This window comes from Bactrocera neohumeralis, chromosome 5 (assembly GCF_024586455.1).
Source record: "Bactrocera neohumeralis isolate Rockhampton chromosome 5, APGP_CSIRO_Bneo_wtdbg2-racon-allhic-juicebox.fasta_v2, whole genome shotgun sequence".
Taxonomy (NCBI): domain Eukaryota; kingdom Metazoa; phylum Arthropoda; class Insecta; order Diptera; family Tephritidae; genus Bactrocera; species Bactrocera neohumeralis.
In genome coordinates, this window is record NC_065922.1 from 74,478,863 (window position 1) to 74,501,704 (window position 22,842).

At 29.2% G+C, this 22,842-nt stretch overlaps 1 protein-coding gene across 5 annotated transcripts in view; it reads left to right on the forward strand.

The window, feature by feature from the left end:
• LOC126757897 (calcitonin gene-related peptide type 1 receptor) overlaps positions 1–22,842 on the forward strand; it is a 160,421-nt gene that overhangs the window by 112,003 nt on the left and 25,576 nt on the right. For 2 of the 5 annotated variants that reach the window (XM_050471797.1, XM_050471798.1), the window contains exon 2: positions 1,912–2,367. The exons of 2 other annotated variants lie outside the window; for them this stretch is intronic. The gene's annotated coding sequence lies outside the window, so the exon portion shown is untranslated. The remainder of the gene's footprint in view (positions 1–1,911; positions 2,368–22,842) is intronic. One more of the 5 variants, XM_050471799.1, reaches the window with a different exon arrangement.

Genomic DNA, 22,842 nt, shown 5'->3' on the forward strand with positions numbered 1-22,842 from the left:
ATAAAAGGAATGCAACTAAAAAATTTCAATTAAAATTTTAAATTTTCCACATCTTTAATTTAAAAAATTTAATTTATTAAATTTTCTTTTCTTAATTAAAATTTAATTTCTGCAATTTTTATTTATTTAGTAATCTTAAAAGATTACAAAGATTAAAAGAAAAAATTATGTAGAAAACAACTAAAATCTTGATCAAAAAATATTTCTTTACTTTGGTTTTCCAAAATAGAATTTAACTCAAAAACTTAGTAAAATTATAATTCAGTTTCCAAAATTTTTTTCTAAAAATTAAATTATAATAAAAATTGAGAAGAAACACTTTTTTTACTACAAAATATTTCCTTTGAATACCAAGTTTTTTTATTTATAATTTTTTTTATGTCAAAGATAGCGATCTACACTTTTTTAGTTACGAAAATTTTTAACCTAAATTCTCTTCGCCTTTTAATCTTAAGTTTTTTTCCATTTTAATTAAACAAAAGTTAATTATAATTAAGAAAGTTTAATATAATTAAAAAAATTTAAATTAAACTTAATAATTTTTTTGGAATTTTATTTTAAATTTTTTTCATCTTTTATTTAAAAAATATTTTTTTATCAATCTTTATATATTTTCAAAAAAATTATTAAATTTAATTTTAAATTTTTTTCATTTTTAATTTAAAAAATATTTTTTTTTTTAATTTTTATTTATTTTTTAATTTTAATTATAACAGTCTTTCGAATAGTAATTTTAAAAAGTAATGGTTTTTCAAAATTTGTATTGAAGAAAAAATAATAATTTGTTAATCTTAGGAAAATAAAATTTAACATTTACATAAAAAAGAAAAAAAAAGAACAAAAAAACATTTACTTCTATCAATTTTTATTTTCTTTAATTTTAAATATAGCATTCTTTCGATAAGTAATCTTAAAAAATAATAAGTTTTCAAAATTACAATTAAAAAATTAAAAACAAATAGTTGATGCTAAGAAATTATATTTAATTTTTTTCCAATTTTAAACAAATTTAAATGCAATTATTTTCTATTAATATTCTTAAAAAATTTTAAAACTAACTTTCAAATTAAATTTAGAATGAGTTAAGTAAAATAAAATTTTTTTAATTGAATTAAAATTTTTTTAAAATTAAAATTATTGTTTTATTAAAAATGGAAAAAATTATATTTTTTTTAATTTATAAGGAATTATATATTTTCATATTAAAAAATTAATATTATTTTACTTCCATAAAAATAAAATTTTAATATTTATATTAATTATTTCTTTTTTACTCAAAAAAACTACAAAAGTTTAAAGAAAAGCTATTATAAAAAACGATTTTTTGAAAGAAAAGTAAAAAGTTGGCATTTTTTCATACTAAAACTTCCAAATCTTTAAATATAATTTAAAAAAAAACTTTTTGTTTTACTTTTTGTTTTACTTTTTGTCAAAAGAAGAAAAATTTCACATTAAAAAGTACTAAAACCGATAACTACTGGTCTAAGCTGATTAAAATCATAAAATAAATTGCTTCCAAACTAAAAATGTTTTAAAAATTATTTTAAAATTTTCCAATATTTTTAAAAAATTTAATGTAAAAAAAGTGAAAACCAATCAGAAATTGATAAAAGTCAAAAAAAGCTAAAACTATTAAAGAAAACTAATTTTAAAAAAATTCAAAAAGTTTTGAGTAAACATAAACTAAAAAAATTGGGAAGAAATGAAAAAAAAATAAAATATTTATTTTCAAATTTTTAAAAAACTTTTAAACGAAAATGAATTGAAAATAATTTCAAAAACTTTTAAGAACATATATAAAAAGTCAATTTCATTTCTTAATTTTTGCTGAAGAACTTTCATAAAAGTACAGTTATATTTATTTTTGCAAATCTGTTTATTCCGAAATAAATACTAATTAGTATTAATTAGTTTTGCCCAAACAGCTCACAACCAAAAAGAAAAATAAATAAATAAACAACAAATAAAGAATTGGAAACAAATCTGCACAGGCCGTAAAAAAGTGACATAATCTTGAATTAAAACCTCCATACAAGTCACGTACACTTAATAACAAAGAAACAAAGAAACCAACTCAAAATGTATTGTTATGTGGCGCACCAAGCGTCGTCTATTTAAAAATCTCTTATCGAATTATGATTAAAGAACACATCAAAAACACAAAGCAACATATGCCGACCCCGGTCCACTCATAGACACACAGCACAGTGAATGAAATCAACGCGTACGCCGCTCTGCATTAAACAGCTGACGTCCGCACACTCCACTGGACACATACCGCCGCTTCAGCCGCGGAAATTTGCTTTTATCGCACACTTTGCCGCAAAGTGAATGTAAATAGAGACGTTGCAAGCATAAATTCTAGAGGTAAACAAAAATGAATTTTTAGAAAAGAAAATGTATGAACTCATACATATGAGCAGGAAAAGTCTAATAAACACGCGCTCAGTGCGAGTAGATGCCTTTGTCTGTTTTTTTATTAATATGGCGGTAGATAATGGGTGGAATGAGCTGCCTTGAGTGTGTGTGGCTAATCACACCATAATTTTTGTTGTTTTTTTTACACGAGAAAATAAAAAAACTCATCTGCTTATCAAAAATCGCCAACTCAGATATACCTTAAATTAAGTGGTACTCTTAAACTCCTTTTTAGCCCAGAAAATGCTGAGGGTTTTAACAAAAAACGAAAATAAATGCTGTAAACTCCTTTTTTGTGTATATAAGATCAGAAAATAGTTTTCGTAAATTTTCAGTGGGTCTCTCAAACGGTGAACTAAGCTAAATGACTTTTGTGTCTGATTCCGATTCTGAGTACCATTATCTTCCTTCGATTTCGCTGTCTAAACTCATTTTGATATGGAAAGCTTGTAAAGTTCTAGAAGTTTCTAACAGTAAATCAATATTAATTGCTCCAAACGGCATTGGAAACCTTGAACGAATTTAGTATTATTCCTCTCTGGTTATTATTTTGTACCCCGAGTTAGCTCAGCTTTTCGTAGTCCACTGAAATGTAAGGCCTGCACATATCAAACCCAGAGAACCCAGAAATTACTGGACAGACACATATTCGATGGATCATCACAGTTGTCTTGTCCTCGAAACTGCAAGTTTTCATATTTATATCGAAGTTTGTGGATTTCTGTCGATTCTGTATAATATTCAAGTCTTGTTTATAAATATATATATATATATATATCTTCTGTCGCGTCGTTATATAGGCATGACGGCTCTTCGAATTTTCGCTTTCTGTGAAGGTACTTTTTGAAGTATTCTTGCTTGGATAACAGCTGCGTTGTGTAAAAATCTACTTCCCGGAATTTACAACTTGTCCATGAGTCTGTTAGCCTGGCCGTCCATCTGCCACGACTTTTAGTCTCCCATCTTTGTTCCCATGCTGTTATTATATCTTTCTTTATTTGTTCTATTGCTCTCTTGTTATTACCAGATGATTTCTTTAGCTCCCACAGCATTTTTCTTTCGTATGCTAGAAGGTCAAGTGGGGTATTTCCGCTTATAACTAGTATTACTTTCGGTAGGCTGATACAACTCTGAGGCCTTTGGTGCGGTGCACTCTGGCCACTATCCTACGCCGATTTTCCTCTTTAAATACGTCTGCTCATATCTTGGCTCCGTATAATAAGAGCTAGGAGCTTTCTCTTTCCTTGGCTTGGGCCTCCTATGTTGGCCATTAATCGGCTCAGTTGAGAGGTAACCTTCGCTGCCTTTCCTGTTGCATGCTGGATTTGTACCCAGAAGGTTATATAGAATATCCGTAGTCGTGTGCATGCTTATCTCGAAGGGTATGTGCTTGTTTGTTAGCAGTAGTAGCTCTGATTTCTCCGTAGCGAGCTGGAGGTTGTGTGAATCGAGCCATGCTTGCGTCCGTATTATTCAGCTTTCTTCGCGCTTCTTCTGTATCCCTTGCTGTGATTACTGCTGAAATATCTTCCGCGAAGCCAATTAAATACGATTTTCTAGTTTTAATATAGCGTCGTAGCTAATGTTCCACAATTCTGGGCTTGTGTGGGAATGGATCCTTGTGTTGCTCTTGAAGTGACCGCTAGCTGTCGTGATCCCTCTTAAGTCTCCTGCAGGGGTTTCCTGTTGGTAAGGTATCTCCGCACCACTGCCCTGAGATAGTCGGGAATCTTAAAGCTTTTTTGGAGATCGTCGATCGTATCCACCCATCTAGTGCTATTCTTTTATATTTATGCCATCTACGCTGTGCGGCTTCTACGCTTTCAGTGACGCATTTTATAGTTCCTGTAGTTGATCTGCTGGGTCTAATGCCATATTGTCTAGGGGACAATCCTCCAGCTTCTTTGATAGCCGCTTCGAGTCTGGGTTTAAGTAATCTTTGATAGAGCTTTCAGAGCCCTTATTTCTACCGTATCAAACTATAGCTCTGAGTACGTATTTTTTCTGCTTCATCAAGTGGGGTAGATCCGATGGTTATGGCGAAAAGAAGTTCCCGCTAATAAGGCTCTTATTCCAAAAATGGACTCTGCTTTGCCATAGTGTTCGTCTCAGTTTTCCATTTCTCTAAGGGAACCAAGCCCTTTGCTTCTAAGTAAGAAGTTTTGGGTTTATGTCTGGGTTATCGTCTAGGAAATGATAAGATTTATTCAGCTGAACTCTGTAGGTAGATGTAGGACATATGTAGACAATAATACCTCGTATAAGGCCTTCCATCAGGCGCCCTCTGCGCTCTTTGTTACTATGACAGATCTCTATTTGCTTCCACAATACGTAACTTTCGTTATAAATTTGTTATTTTTATAAGCTTAAAGTTTTCTAACTCGGTTTGTGATGACTCAAAGTTTCTAATCAACTCTATTGCTGCTGTATGTGTGCTCATTAAGCTGAAAAGATGTGTGTGTGTATGGGTGTGAGTGTGTAACCTATTCGCCGCCAGCATCAACCAATTAAAAGCAAACAAAGAACTATTTAATTCAAGAAAAATCGACGATAAGAAACTGGACGGGTAAGCCGTCCAGGGTCAGGGGAGGGTCAAAGTGGCATTTGCGAATTTACAGTTATTAAAAACAGTTTTATAAAACCATTGCAGCTGCAGCTGGACGGACAAAAGATGAAGAGTGAGCAAAAGTGAGAAAAACTCCTCCATGAAGCGAGCTTGTCTGTAGTTATACAAATATTATTTGCATGTGTGTGTGCTTCGTTTAGTGTGTGTGTGTTTTATAATATTTCTGCGCATTTTATAAGATTTCAAAGTAGTTTTTTGTGACTCGTGCATAAATAGCGCCAATTAAATGCGTGTGTGTGGGTGTTTCTATGCGCTGCCTTAATTTATGTAGGTGCGTGTGTCTGTGTGGGTGCGAAAAATTGATTGCATTAAGCGGTTACAAGCGTCTAATGTGGTACACATTAACATGTGCAATATATAAATGGAAGTGAATGGCGCACGATAACACAAATGCGAGTGTCGCTGTGGCAACAACGGTAACAACAACAACAATAACAAAGCGTATGTGTAGTTAACCATTACCACCACAACAATTTTCACCGCTAATAGTTGTTTGCAACTTGAAATAAATTGCCGCACTCAAGCTGATTGTAAAGCTGGTGCGCAGAAGACGCGAGAAAGCGAAAAATAAAAGGGGGTATGAGAGCGAAAAGAAAACAGAAAGTGGTTACAAATTTACACAATTCTAATATCCGTTGCAGGAGCACATGCATATACCATATATTGCATATATACATACATATGTATATAAAGCAAATATATCTACAATAATATGGCACATTATGGGTGTGTGCGTCTTTGTGCTAGTTTTCAGCTTGTAACAATCTTCCGCTCAAGTGAGCGCTGCAAATGACACTTTTACGCAAAGTTTGGCATATGAAGTTCCATGAGCAGACATGTATACATGTATATACTTATTTAGCTAAGAATACTAGTACATGCATATAAGCATGCCTCTAAGTGTATATCAAAGAAAAATTGGCTCAGTTCAAATAGTTACCTGTTAATTGAGTAGTTTTTAAGGAGCTCATAGCTTACTTCATTATTAAAAAAATGTGTTTGTTAGGCGAAGCTTATTCGGAAATGTAAATTATTACTAAAAAATAAATTTGACTAACTAGTGACAAACTAGTTAAATTACGACCAGTTCAATTTTTTAACAACCAGTTTGTTAGGCGAAACTTATCCAGAAATGTGAGTTTACGCTTAAAAAATAAATTTTACCAACTAGTTGCAAACTAGTTCAATTACGTCCAGTTGAATTTTTTATATTTCCACGAACGCTGTAACAGCATGCTTGCATGCATGTAAATAACGCTAAAATTTTAATTTATAACTAGTTTCGGTTAGTTCTACACACTACTGCGCTCAGTTCTTAGCTTTGTTAAGTCTTTAATATCGACAAAAAATTGTTTATTAAGATATTACCCTGAAATGTAAAGAAATAAAAAGAAATATGCATCTTGGAAAAAATTTCACAAATAGTAACGAACTAGTTAAAATGGAACCAGTCCATTTCTATATTTGAGGAGCAGTGGCAGTGGCTGTACTGAAAGAAAGTGAAGTTTATGCAAAAACTTGTTAATTTCGTAGCAATTGTTTGTCGTAGAGCGGTATCTCAGTACGCTGGTATTGGCTTTTGAGTACATATGTACATACATATGTACATATATGCATATCTACATACACCCACGCCCAAATTCATTTAGTCATATGTATATTTAATCTTCCTTCTACAAGTTTCACCAGTCTTCATATCTAGAAATTTACGTTTACATACATACTTATGTATATACATATGTATGTATGTATTTGTATACATAATTTACATACTTGAGTGGCTATTAAATTTGTTCCGCTAAAATTTGCAATTACTAGACAAGCCGCCTGCAAATTTTATCATAATTTAATGTCATTATTTTGTGCAAAAACTAGAAGCACCCAACACAGGCAGAGATTTGACAAGTGAAGTGTGTGAACTGTAGCTTGCCTGATAAGCAGATGAAATATTAGTGCAAAATTTGGAAGTTTTGTGTTTACGCACATACATACTGACATGCACACATTGTACATATGTACATATGTATATATGTATGTGCATTTTTATGTATGTACATATATATTTCTCATTTTATAATGATTACCTAACATGATACTCTCTTATTAAAATGGTTTGATAAATTTTAAAATTTTCCACACTCAACTTTCGCAAAATTATTATTTTTTAGTTTCCCAATTTCATTTCATTCCATTTCATTTAATTTCGCTTTAATAGAAATGTTTTTTAATCCATATAATTTTCCAAAATCAACTTTCGCTTTTTCAATGTTCCAAGACCATTTCATTCCGCTTCTATTTCATTTCATTTCGCTTCAATAAAAATGGTTTTTAATCCATATGATTTTCTAAAATCAACTTTTGCTTTTTCAGTGTTCCAATTCCATTCCATTCCGCTTCTATTTCAATTTATTTCGCTGTAATTGAAATATTTTTTTATTCTATATAATTTTCCAAAATCAACTTTGGCAAAATATTAATCTTCAGTGTTCTAATTCCATTTCATTCTGCTTCAATACAAATGTTTTTTATTATAATTATATACGTCAGATTTGATAATTCGAGTCAACAAATAATTTTTGTTTAGAAATGTTTCATTTTCAATCCATTCCGTTTCGATTTCACTTCAAATCTCTAAAATCCATAGAAACAAGTCATATTTTTAGACAGCACGTGCTACAAAATAGAATATATATTACCATTTTAATTAAATTGAATCACTATAATATATTACAATAATTTATTTCCTTTCCAAATCGTTCCATTTAATGAAATTTGTAATTTTTATATTTTTAAATTTATTTATTACTTATATATTAAATTACAAGGAAAAAGAAAATTGTTTATACCTATAACTATCATTGTGCGAATTAATGTTTCAATTCCACATCGTTTCTCAAACTATTACCTTAGATTTTCTCTAGCTCTCTTCTTACTTGCTACATATCTTTCTGTTTTAATTTCTTGTTCCACTATTATCCTTTCTTTTTCCACAATTACTTCGAAATATTTCTCTAAATTTATATTCATTCAAATATTTCGAAATTCAGTTAATTCTTAAACTATTTGAATATATCTTCAACGACCCTCATTGGAGGCGGGTTTTGGCCTAATGGCTGCTAAATTATCATAACTCTCCCTTCGCAGAGAGCACTTCACTGCTGGAGTTAATGCGTGTAGCAAATTTTGGCAGCAATTCACTCTGCGTGCCATAATAATTTCTGGGGCTTTTATATGATTTTGATAGCTATACGAGTATAAACAGCACATTTCTGATTTCTGCATTCTTAAGCATCGCTACTATCGCACTCACACACCCACGCATAGACAAGCCCGCCTGAAATTTACGAGTATCGACGCTTTTATTTACTATCCTCACTAATTTTCCCATACTTAAAGCCTATTAGGAAGGTTTGTCACGTCGATTTGCTGCAACAGTCATTGGACATTATGGCCTGGTAATAAATGTGTTGCGCACATGATGGACATAAATAGCTGTACAAATGCGGCGCACACAAAAATAGAATTCGCTCAAGAAGCACATTGGCATCCTAGTGTTGTCCATCACTGAATTCGTTTGTGCGATTAGTTGGCCATTTTTTACAATCTTATCTATACGTGGGTGATGGTAGGAGTTGATTTAATTTTGTTTTTACCAGATACTTTTGCTTTGAACTCGATGTAATTCTACAAAATAGTTAAGAAGTTAAATATACATAAACAATTTTTAAAGGTTGGCGGTAATTTCCTTTATTTAGCGTAATTTCGTCATATTTAATTATTTTTATTATTTGCATAGACTTAAAATATTTCCCGTCTAGTTACAAACTAGTTACATTCGGTCAATTTTTTTTAGCTCTATTTAATTTCGAAATTTTGCCTTCATATATGTTTATTCTTGATATTGGCGTAATATTTCAAAAATTTTACAACTAGTTGCAAACCAGTTACAATCGGACTGCTCATTTCTTAGAAAATATGCATATTTATTTATTTTATTTTTCGTAATTTCTTCTTGCTATTTGCATAGATTTAAAATATTTTCCGACTAGTTACAAACTAGTTACATTCTGACTAATCTTAATTTTTATTTTGCAATTGTAAAATTGCGTCTTCATAAATGATTATTTTTGATATTGGCGTAATATTTCAAAAATTTTACTACTTGTTGCAAACCAGTTACAATTGGACTGCTCATGTCTTAGAAAATATGCATATTTTTAAGAGTTGGGGAAAATTTATTTTATTTTGCGTAATTTCGTCCAAATATATGACTCTACTTGCTATTTGCATATATGTATTTAAAATATTTCCCGACTAGTTACAAACTGGTTACATTCGGTCTAACTTTATTTTTATTTTTTAATTGTGAAATTGTGGTTTTATATATGATTATTGTCAATATAGGCGTAAATTTTACTACTAGTTGCAAACTAGCTACAATCAGACCAGTTGTTTTTTTTTTTTGTTTTTGTGCAAATATACATAACTTAATAGGCCCTATGTTCCACCTAGGAACTACGGAAAATATATAAAAAACAAGATACGTGTTTTCAATAAGCAGTTATTCAGAATGTTGCATTAATTTGCTAGCACTAAATAGATTTTTTTTATAAAAATTTTTAACTAAAGAGCACACAAATTTAAATTTTTCTTAAAATTAATTAGAAAAGTTCATATCTGAAAATTTTCTTAGAATATGAAATATTGCAAACACAAATTTTTAGTGCATTTCAAGCTACTGCGATAATTTATTGATACATGGAAGAACAAGAAAAACACACTTAGATCCCAATAGAAGAGCAGAGTCAGCTCTCCCGCTTTGTTTACAAACATTGACTGAGTTATGCTTCCGCAATTGTGGATATTACACACGCGCCAGCAGCTGTTCAATTGCCTTTACAACAACAAAATCAACAAAGACGCAGACGACAATCTTGTACTCAGACAAAAAGTACAAGCTGCCTCATATTATTGCACAAAGAAACTTTCGACTTAATTGCTGTTGTTGTTGTTCAGCATGTTGTCTCTATTATTGTTAGTTTCCTGCCAGCGAAGGTTTATGGCATTTAAGGGCGTATCCAAACAGAGTTGTATTTCTTTTATATATATATAAAAGCGTATCATATGAAAGAAATGTGCGGAAAATCGAAAAACATCTCGCTGCATTAAAGTGGAAGGGGAACAAATAAAAAGAGGAAGTTAGAAAATTTAGTAACACCCCGGAAGTACTTTGAAAATAATAAAAATACATAAATAATTGCGAAATGATATCGCAATAAAAAGTTTAGTTGATAACTTATGAGCTTTCAGTAATCCTAGTGAGCGCAGTTAGGCATAATATTTTCAAAAATTTCCACCAAAAACCACCAATGATATTTAATTTTTTTATTTTCAAATAAATCATTGTACTGTTACTTCAAAATATTCTCAAATTTATGTTTTTTATTCTTATTTATATGGATCACCCTGTAATTAAACAATAGTTTTTCTACTACTTTGAAGTCAAACACTTTGAATTAGTCAACTCTCAATGCTTGAAGTTTAGCAAGACTTTGGTTAACTTATGCGCCGAATGCAAATATAGGGGCACAAAAAAGACAAACAAAACTCACTTAATAATAGTGATAAAACGAAATAAGCCTAAGCAAAGAGTATGAACTGTTTTTTAAGTAGAAGAAAACTTAGAAGTCTGACTCTGTGTACACTAAGAAAACATATTCATAGTACTATATTCATGCATAAACAGGCCCCGACCCTGCAGGAAAAAATTCGGTATGAGAAGGACAGCTGTCAAACCGTAGAGCTGTCATTAGTTTAATAATATTAATTATATGTGTAATTATATATAAACTTTTCTTTTAGTCTTCCTTTTTTGCCCTATTTTGCTTCAAATATTGGGTAGTCGAAAAAGTCTTTTCGTATTTCTAATAAATTTTTAACTAATATTTTTTAAATTTACACTAATAAAGAAACAAACAAATTTGTACCAAAAATTTCAAAATGTAGCGAATTTCTTTATTATTTTCACTCATTTTTGAACAGTTGTCACTTTTTTTAACTTCCCCGAGTTTAATTTTTTCTGTGATACAATGAAGCTTAATATCGCACCTTTGCAACACTATATGGTATAATACAATGCGATTGGTAGCACTGGAGATATGCGACTGCAACGATATCTATTGACAAAATACGAAAATACTTTTTAGACCACCCAATATTTTAACGTAAAATATTATTAAATAAGTTCTATGCAATAAGTGAGTGCATTAGACAATGCAAAATGATTTTCTACTAAAAATTATTATTGAACTTCTTTAAAGTTTATTTTAAATTATTTTTAATTATTTTTTTTTGTTTCTAGTTTTTATATATATTTTTTTTATTTCTATTGTGTTTCACTTTTTCACCTTTTTATTTTTTAATTTTTTTATTTATTTTTTGTTGTCCTTTTTTGCTTCTAATATTATTTAGTTTCATCTATTAGTAAGTGCAAGAAGCTAAATTAGAATAAAAAAGGAGACAAAAAATTATAATATTAAATATTTTAATTTATAAATTAAATTTGTTTTATAATCTTTTTAATTAGTTTTTTAGCTTTGAAGAAAGCTTCAAGCTAAATTAGAACTATGAAAAAAATATTTTAATTAATTTATTTTTTTTTTACTTTGTTTAATTAATCTATTAATATATTCTAGTATTTTAGAATCGATTAAATGATTTTTCTCATTTTTTTTAAATAAATTTAAAATTTTGTATATATATGTATATTTTAATATTTTTTTAATTTTAAAATCTATTTTTATTAAAAAAATAACTTGTACCCAAACAAAAATTACAAAAAAAAGTAAAAAACGAAAATTTTCAATAATTTTTAATTCCCATATTCTATTGCTAACTTTTCCTACAGGGTAACTATATGCAGAAAAATGCGCAAATAAAAGTATTCAGTTATATACATATGTCTAGAACTGTGTTCGCATGCATACATATATACATACATTATTATCCAGAAGTTTATGTTTGTTTGCAAATAATAGCGGCTCAACCACACCAACCTGCCTTACTACGCTCGTGTTAGTGGCTGCAGCAGCGCTAAAAGAAATCTCATTGCAAGTAAATTATTTATTTGTTTGCCTTTTTTACGCTTCACGTAATGTATAAAAAAAGTTGCGGAAGTTGCGGAAGTTCCAGGAAAACTAAGCCCAGCTGGGGAAGCACGTAAAGAATGGCAAACCAAATTATGCGCAGAAAAATCATAATGTGAGGGTTATTCATCTATATAAATGGCATGTGAGTGTCTTCACAGCACCAAGGCCAAGGTTCCGCCTCAATTTATGTATTTTATTACATATTCTTTATAAAGTCGAAATCCCTAAACTTCGCAGTGGTAACTCACTCAAATTTGCTTGCTGCCGGCTACCCTCAACCATGCCACATGCAGTGAGGCTGCACAAAGATAATCGTGCCAACTTATCTCTGAAGCCTAAACCACTCTTTATAATCAATAATAATGCTGGCAAAGCTTCAATTCAATTCAATTCATTTTTGCCCCGAAAAAGAGAGACGTATAGACTTTGATAGATTGTTTAATGGATAATGAAAATTGTATTTGACTGTGGCGGTATTAAATTGAATTGTTTTACACGAGCGAATATATGTAAATAGCACACAGCTATGGTGTTTATATCGTAATTTTTTGCATCCCTTTACGTTCCTCAGCTCAAACCAGCGAAATTTGAAATATAGTTCATAAAATTATATATTTATACCCTAAACGGGGTGTATTAAGTTTTCAGCAAAGCTTTTCACACTCAAAACGAAACGTGGGAGCCCTTATTAAATATATTTATTAATGATCAGCGCAGCGCAGATTTAACCATTTACATCCAATCTTTCTGTATGTACGCGAAGTTCAACGTACGTGCTTTTCTTCCCAAGTTGATGTCCACGTGTCTGAACCATCAATATCGGACCACTTTAAGATATTGCTTATATACAAACTGAACGATCAACTTTTCTATTTGAAAAGATATTTTCACGAAATTTGGCATAGGTTATGGTCCAAAATAAAGGTAGCAAAATCATTTATTGTCGTGCTTTCGGTGCATTTCGAAGCGAAAATATTCACACCTTCGGTACTGCCTAGCATAGGTTAAGGCAAGAGAGACCCACATATAACAAAAGCTTGCGCACACTAATTCAATTTGTCGCGAGTCAGTCGGGACGCTTATTTAGATTCAAATATTTATTTAAATTACACGCTTGGAACACAATAATTTTCTATGCCGCAGGGCATTTTCACGCCGAAAGTGTTGCAAAAAAAATATTGCAATGAAATTGCAGTATGAAAAAGTTTCTAAATGTGGAGAGCACACACAAATACATTGAAGCGTTTGTATAAAAATACTTAAACGAATACGAAATAGAAACCCTGCGGCGTTTATTTAATAAAACTTAATGCCAATACATATACCGATGCGCAGTAGTCGCGCCGACACATACACACAAATATAATAGCTTATCCCACACACACACACACACATACTCAGAATTGTATGTGACAGCAGAAGGGAGTTTTACAAAGCACGACGTAATGCCGCTAACAGCAGCAACAACAACACGTAAATACATTTCTTTGATTTTGCGCGCTTGTGTGTGTGTTTATGCGCATGCAGCCATGTATGTGGCGAAATAATGGCGGAAAAGGCAGCAAATATATGTGAAAACTGCAGAGTGAAGAATGCTAATAAATGTTGTTGTCTTTGTTGTTGTTAATCTTATTGTTATTATTACTTTTGCTGTTGTTGTTGTCAGCAAGAATACCATTTTGTTTACAACTTCTTCATTGTTGCCCTCCGCACACACACACACACAGACACTTGCGTGTTTAAGCGTTGACGCGCGCACAAAAGTATGCTACATTATGCCCCGCTTCGTCGTAGTAGCGGCGCTGGCCATGGCAGCTACTGTGGTCATTGAAAAATGGCCAACCTCACTTCACTCTGAAGCATGTGCGTTTGTGTTGCAGCGCGGAAAGGACATTTATGAGCAGTCGACGAGCGCACTAACACGCTCATATTAAATTTTATACTTTCCAACTGTCATTTAAGCGGACTTAAAAGCGTGTGGGTGTGCACATACATATGTATATGTGTGTGTGAGTGTGGCAAATAGCCTAATTTCTAATAATAATAAAACACAGATTTTGCTTTCATGCAATTTACAGTTCAAAATAATAAACTTGGCTTCTTTTATGGACTTTTTAGGGACAGTGTTAGTCACTTACAACAAAAATATGTTTGTTTATATATGCTGAGCGCAGATGCCTATGATGCTTATACAAAATATTGTATATTTTTTTATTATACATAGTTGTGGCTTCTTAGGCTGCGAGCAGATTTTCGTACGTTTTAGTACACTTTTGAAGTTTTGGTGTTATTTATAATCAAGTCTTATTTAATGTACTGAAATCAATATAATACTTGAGACTGGTTTTTGGTACAAAATTTTTTTTTTTAATTTTTAGAATAACAATTTAAGCAAAATTTAGAAAATTTAAAAGAAAGTACTAAAATAAGAAAAAATAGTACTAATTTAAAAAACAAAAAATTTTAGGGAATAAAGATAAGCATTTTAGTACAAAATTGAGAGCAATACAAAATATAGAAAAAATTTTGAGTACAAGTTTTTATATTAAATTTTTATATCAGGGTATTGATACAATTTTTGTGCGAATTTTAGTACAAATCTTTTTATCGTACTAAATAATACATGAGAGCTGGTTTTAAATACAACCCTTTCGTTCTAAAATTTTTAGAAAGAAAATTTAGTACTGAATTTAGAAAAAGCTGTAGGACAAAATTTTAAAACAAAATTAAAAACGAAATGTAAAATTTTAAAACGGAATTTTAGTACAAAGTTTAGAAAAAAAATTTAGTACAAAATTTTAGTACAAAACAATTTTTAATACAAAGTCTTACAACAAAATTTAGAACAATACAAATCTAAAATCTAAAATCATTATAGCAGCATACGACTGCAACGACACCTATTGACAAAAACGAAGAGACTTTTTCGACTACCCAATATTTTTATTACTGAATTTTCAAACTAATAAATTTACCCGAATCAGACTTCGTAATATTTAGTCATAAAATACGGAAAAATTTAACATTCGACAGAAAAAACTATTGGAGTAACGTATAAAAATGAGTGCTAAAATTTACTGTCTGATATTTTTAAAAATGCCATGAGACAAACAATATCTATTAATGGACGCCTATTTCATAAAAACAACTCTGCAATTAAGTTCGCATTTGATTAAAGCGCAAAAACATAGCCAAGTTATTAAAAATACGAAATTAGTATGCATTTTAATAAACGAAGGCACACACGCACACACATACACCCACACATTTCAAGTGACGCGGCCAACAAATACTGTGTGGGGATTTCAGCAAACAAATATCATCAATTAACATGCAAATGGCGGTAGCATATGAATATTTGAGTTATTTGTAGTTATTTGTTATGAATATGCGCATAAAAGTGCGTGGGTGTGTGTTACTCGGAGAGTACGTGTTTCGAGATCTGGCTTAAATCAGCAATTGCCTACTCTGATCCGCTTCGATTCGCTTGAAAGGCATGCAAATAACCATACACAGCTCACACAAAAGAAACGCACACACTTACACATGCATATGCCTTAAATAAACATATGCTTTGCGTGGTGCGCCGTGGCGTATGAGTGACCAAAAAATGCAATTCTTTGCTGTGGCAACAGTAAATTGTTATAAAATTGCAATCGAAAGCGGCGTAGGCGCATATCTTCACAAAACAAAATTGGTAACATTGCTATTGTTGCTGTGTGCGCGAAATTTGTGCAGCGCGCGTGAGCGGAAATAGAGCGTTCAGAGTTTGTGTAACGAAATGCGATTACGTTCGTTCCGCCCAAATGCAGTTTTTCGGCTGAGGCCACGCACATATTTGGCATGCACGCAGCCACACACATACATGTGTGTATGCGTATACATATATGCGAAGGTATATATGTATATATACATATACGCGCTGATTGCTGCAAATTGCACTGGCGTTGCATCGAAAATCAAATTAAACGCGAATTAACTGTAAGTGGTGGCGTGTTGCGCCGCTGGCAGGCATTTCTCTAAAATTTTAACAGTAATTTTTGGCAACTCTGTCGAATTTTGCTCTAATTACGCGTGTGAAAATATATATGCACATAGTTTTTGTAATCTTGCAACAAGAAAAAATATAAAAAGTTAGTGGAAAAATGAATGCGTTTTCAAAAAATTTTAATTTTTTAATGTATATGGAATAACCAAACTTTTTTTGTCAAAATTGGCTACAATATTTCATCGAAAAAATTTGAATTGGTGCAACATTTATTTTAGTACAAAAATAATAAAATTTTTAGCATGAAGTCCAACTTTGGTCTAATTAGTTTTTATTATAAAATAATTAATTATAAAATCTGGATTTCGAAAAATATAACATACCAAAATCAAATATTTTGAACATATATCTAAATTTTGAAATTCGGTACAAAATGACTCTTTCATTTTCATTAAACTTAAATTTATCCAGTATCTTTTTTAAATTTTAGTAAAAACTATTTAATTTCTAAAATATATTTCTAGAATATTTGAAAAATATTTTTTCCAGCATTAAAAGAGTAATGCTTATTTAGTGAAAATTTAGTACAAAATTTAGAAAAAGTTAATACAAAATTTTAGAACAAAATTTTGAAAAAATTTATTAAAATTTTAGAAAAAAAAAATAAAAAACAATCACAATTTTTGAACAAAAGTTTCTACAATTTTTAGAAAGAAAATTTAGTACAGAATTTAGAAAGATTTACGACAAAATTTTAGAACAAAATTCAGAAAAAAATTAAAAATTTTAGAATAAAAGTTTCTACATTATTTAGAAAGAAAATTTAGTACAGAATTTAGAAAAAGATTAGGACAAAATTTTAGAACAAATTTCAGAAAAAACATTTAAAATTTTAGAACAAAATTAAAAAAACATGTGGTACAATTTTAGTACAAATTTGTGAAAAAAATGTCGAAAATAATTTTAATACAAAACAATTTTTAATACAAGATTTTACAACAAATTTTATGCAAGGTTTTGAAAAAGCTTTTAGTACATATTTCCTACAAATATAAAATCTAAAACCAATATAATACATGAAACCTGGGTTTTAATATACACTTTTTTTGAATATTTAGTACAAATTTTTTCCAGTATTAAGAAATTAATGCTTATTTAGTGCTTTTTAAAGTTTTTGTTACTAAATTCAATTTTTAATGTTTGTAATTAGTACACAATACTTTTTTACAACAAAATATAAAATTTTTTTTTACTTAAAACCAAATAACTTAAAAAAAAAAATAATATTTTGTTTATCATTACTAAAAATTAGTACAAAAACATTAAAACCTAAAATTTAATACTAAAAATAATGTAACAACGAAAAGATTATTCTTTTATCAACGGATGTATGTACAGTAAAAAATGTTCTAAACTTTTATTTTAAAATTTTTTAGAAAAAAAAAAATTAGTACTAAAAATGTACTAAAAAAAAGAGTTTAAAAATTTCGTTTAACATATTTATTGAAAATATTGGTACTAAAAATTACTAAGTATAAAAACCTAAACAATTTGCATAACACATACTAAAAATTAGTACAAAAAAATTAAAACCTAAAGTTTAGTGCTAAAAATATTACGACAAACGAAAAGATTATTCTTCCATCAACTTAATTCGATATTATTCTAAAACATTGTTTTAAAATTGTAAAAAAACGCTAGTACTAAATATGTACTAAAAATTTTTTTTTTGAAAAAATTAAATTTTTTTATTGATAAAATTAGTACTTAAAATTACTAAGTATGAAAACCTAAAAAATTTTCATAACACATTTGCATAATAAATTAATACAAAAATTTAAAACTTAAAATTTAGTACTAAATATAATATGACAAACGAAACGATTATTCTTTTATCAACATACACCAAAAATTATTCTAAAATTTTGTTTTAAAATAGTATTAAATTGTATGGAAAAAAGCTAATACTAAAAATGTACTCAAAAAATTTAGTACTAAAATTCCGTTTAAAAATTTAATTAAAGAAAATAGTACTAAAAATTTACTTAAAACCAAATTTATTTATTTTGATTCAAAACCATACATCTAAACACTTTTATAAATAAACATTCTTACATTCTGCCTACTTTTTTTACCTCTTAGCTAATCTGTTAAAATTCCAAAAAATTATTCGTGACTTGTCCTTACAAAATATTTCTCTTTAAAATTCTCCACAGAATTTCCAAACATTGGCCTTTTCTTTAGCAGCCTGCTCAGCCGCCATTAAAGCAAATTAACAGCGAGCCCAAACTCAGAGACCAAAAAACTAAAGTATTTTTCATAGTCCAGCGAAGCGCACAGCAAACGGAAGACTTTTTAACACATAAAGTACTTGTTCAATTATTCAATTCATTAAATTTTTAACGCACACTCACGCAATTAGGTGCCTGCAGGAGTGAAAACGAAAGGTGAAAAAAATGTAGCAAAAAAATTAAATAGAAGCGAAAAAACGAAGAAAAGGCAAGAATTTAATTTCAATAAAGCAACAGGCTGTGCCTGGCTCCCAATGAATGTTTAATTGAAGTGAGCATTGTTTTAATATATTCTGCTTATTGAATGTTTATAATTTAAGTGACTTTTTCATTCAAATTTAATTTTTGTAATTTTCCGTTTTTACTTTTAAGCACTTATATGCAAATATATGTACATATATAAAAAAAATAGCTTATATCAATAAAATTCGGAAACAAGCTCTTACTGGTGCACACTGGTATGCGCCTTTGTGGTATGCTATGAACTTCGTAGTAAAGTTGAGTGCGCGTGGCATTTTGCCTTTTCTACTGTCGTAGGTCCTTTCATGCGCTCTTTTTTATTTCGTTGAAAGGCTTTTTTATTCAATAATTTGCCTTGCCTATCCTTTCTCGCATATTTGGTACCTCATCCTCCCTTTTGACTAGTACATATGTACATGCAAACGCGGATTGTAGCGTATCAACTGTGTATACGGGCACTGATTGCTTTGTGTTCGTTTGTTCAATTTGCTATTCAAAATATCGACCACAAGTCGGCCAGCTTTACAATCAGTGATTTGTTTGTTCGATGCGTGTTGAGGTTTGGCGGCATTGCTGTGCGATTTTTTATTCCCCTCTATTACAAGCATATATGTATGTACATATATGTATGTATGTATTTTGGGTTAAGCCAGCTGGTTCAAATGCTCCACTGACTTAAAATAAATCACACAAAAAATGCGAAATTGACTAAGAAAATAACAAATAGTATAAAAAAATATTTCTAATTTCAAAAATTTGTAAAAAATTATGTAAAATTAGAATAAAATGTTATTACTTCAGCTTTTAAAAATAAAAAAATATTCCAAATATAAAATTTGTCAAATTTTTGGTAAAATTAGAAAAAAATGTAATTACTTTAGCTTTTAAAAATTAAAGAAAAGAAAGATTTCTTGATTTGAAATTTGTAAAAATTTGGTAAAATTAGAAAAAAAAAATTTAAAATTACAGCAAAAAATTTCTAAATTTAAAATTTGTAAAAAAATTTCGTAAAATCAGAAAAAAATGTTATTACTTTAGCTTTTAAAAATTAAAAAAAAAATTAAAATTTTAAATTTTTAAAAATTTTGCTAAGTTTAGAAACAAAAAAATGTTATTACTTTTGCTTTTAAAAAATAATTAATTTTTTTTTCAACAAATTTGTATTTAAATTAAAAACCAGATATATAAATTTTTATTAAATAATTTTTTGCATATTTTTTAAATTTTTTTTAAATGTTGTATGCTTCAACCTTTTTTTAATTAAAAAAAATATATATACTTTCTAAATTTAAAATTTGTAAAAATTTGCTAAAACTGGAAAAAAAATTATTACTTTAGCTTTTAAAAAATAACTAATTTTAAAATTATATTCAAATACTTACAAATATTAATTAATTTCCAATATAATTTTTTAACAAATTTGTATTTAAATTTAAAAATATATTAATATATATTAATTTTTTCATTTATTTTTTTTATTTACTTTATATTTTATATTTTTTGTAATTTTTGTTTTGTATTTGACAAACACATTTTATTTTTTTTTTTTACTTTCTAATTCTTTTAACTTTTTTTGTTTCATTTGGAAAAAAACAAGATTTTTTGTCCTTTTTTCATTTACAAGCACCGTTTTAAAATTATATTCTTATTAAAGAGTATGCTCTAAAAACTTACAAATATTAATTAATTTTTATTGGAACTTATTATTATTTTAGGAACAACTTAATGAAATTGATTAAAAAAATTTTTTTTTAATAATCTGTATTTATTGTTTTTTTATAATATTTTTTTAACTTTTTTATTCATAAATTAATTTTTCTTAATTTAATTTTCTTTACAAATTACTTACAAATATTAATTAATTTTAATAATATCTTTTACTTTTTGAACAATTTACGTTAATTTTAAATAATTTTTTAATAATTAGTATTTATTAATATTTTTTTTTAATTTAAAAATTTTTTTTTTTCATATATTAATTTTTCTTGATTTAATTTTTTTTACAAATTCCTTGCAAATATTAATTAATTTTTAATGGAATTTATTATTATTTATGGAACAACTTAAGTTAATTTTCTTTTTTTTTACAAGTAGTATTTTTTTTTAATTTTTTAAATTTTTTTATTCATATATTAATTTTTCTTAATTTATTTATTTATTTTACAAGAAGTACTTAAGCTGATTTTTTATTTATTTTAAAATTATGTTTTATAAGTTTATTTAGGTTTTTTTGTTTTTTCAATCTTTCTTAATTTATTTTTATTTTTGTAAATTTTTGTAAATTTTTTTATTTCTATTTTTTTATTTTTTTTTTGTTTTTTTCATTTTTTTTTTATTTTTGTAAAAGTTTTTTTTTTTATTTTAATATGAAAAATGTTAATTATTTTATTTTTCTTTAAATCCTATTTTATAGAATAAGCAGTTTCAACCAAACTTTCAATCAATTTCATTAATCTTCTTACTACGCGAACACTTTGTCTTACTACTCATTCATTATACTATGTTTAATAGGTTACGGATACGCCCCACTGGCACTAACAAACTCCATTGTTCTATTGAACATATTCAATAGTGTTCGATTTTCCATTACAAATTGAAATTATGAAATTCTACTGAATACAGTTCGAATTGTATTGTTACCGTTTAGTTTATTGTTGTTATTAGTGCCTTTTGTTATTAATTTGCATTGTTGTGTACTGTAATCTGTTACACAGCTTGGTAACTCGTAGCTGCAAACTGTTGCCGTTAATTAAAAACTTCAGGGCTTAAACTTCTATAGACAGGAGAAGCGGCGTATTCAACGCTTAAGGTTATGAAAACCCCCCAAAAAATATCCCGCTATTTCCAATTAAATTAAAAATATATCAGCCACAAAATATCTTCCAGCCGCACATTCCTCAAAATATTTCGAATTGTATTAGTAATTGTTCCATAAAATCATCACAGCAGCGTAATCTGGCGACTTTCACTGCAGACTCGCACTCATTGATTCAGTCGAACACCCCACACTCTGGACCAACCAAAAGATATGTTAGTCCTCACACTCACATCGCGACACACATATTATAATTGAATTATGTCAAGAACTGTCTTCAACCTGCAACTTTCTGACTTCTTTGATAATTCAATTAAAAAATCTCTTTCGTTGCATAATTGATGGAAATCACTTAAGTGCCAATCAAGTGGCAAAAATATTTCAATTATGCGGCTTTGAGTGGCCCCAGAGATGCTCAGCAGGCGGTGAAAGAATAATTTGGCAATTTTCAAGTTGAAGAAACGAAAATAAAGCGAAAATATTGCAGGTAGTTGCTGCAAGGTGTGAATGAGTAGCGCAAGCTTTTATGTGCATATGTGTGTATGTCTTAATATCTGTGTTTGTTTATTTGCTGGAAGCTATGAGGAAGTGTGTGCTGGTGGCTGGCACTTGCCTACTCGCAGCTGATGTTTATATGAATATACATACTACATATATTTATATGTGCATATTTGTCTGTGTTTACTTCACTCTTACTTTTTTCTAGTGCTGCTAAGTATGCTTGCCACGCATGCAATCGATTAAATAACCAAACACAAAAAAAGCTTGCGTATTATTAAGTGTGAATAGCCAAACAATAAAGGCTGTAAAATGTGTGAGAAAATGCGAAGCAATTACAAAGTGGTTTTCCTGCAACATTTTAAAAATATGTGGATACACCCAGCAAGCTTAAAGTTACAACTTAAAGAGATTGTTGATAGTAAAATGTAGAATTGTTCGACTAGGCTGGAGCAGCTCATAGTGGTTGATTCCTTTCAAATCCCAACAAACAATCAGCATAACCTTACGAGGCGTCAATCCTGGCTTCGCGGCCATTTGTTGAGCTTCTCCACGCTTGGAACATGATCTTTTTCGCACATTATTGTCGTAGTGGATGAACTTTTCGTCTCCTATTACCATTTGTTTCAGAAATGGTTCGATTTCATTTCATTTCAACAAAGGATCGCAGATGTTAATTCGGTCCATTAAATTTTTCACAGACAATTCATGTGGTGCCCAAACCTCGAGCTTCCTTAGCGATGTCATGGCCTGGTCAATCTTTTCCATAATTTCATCGACTTTTTCAACGATAGGTCGACCAGAGCCCTTTTTTATTC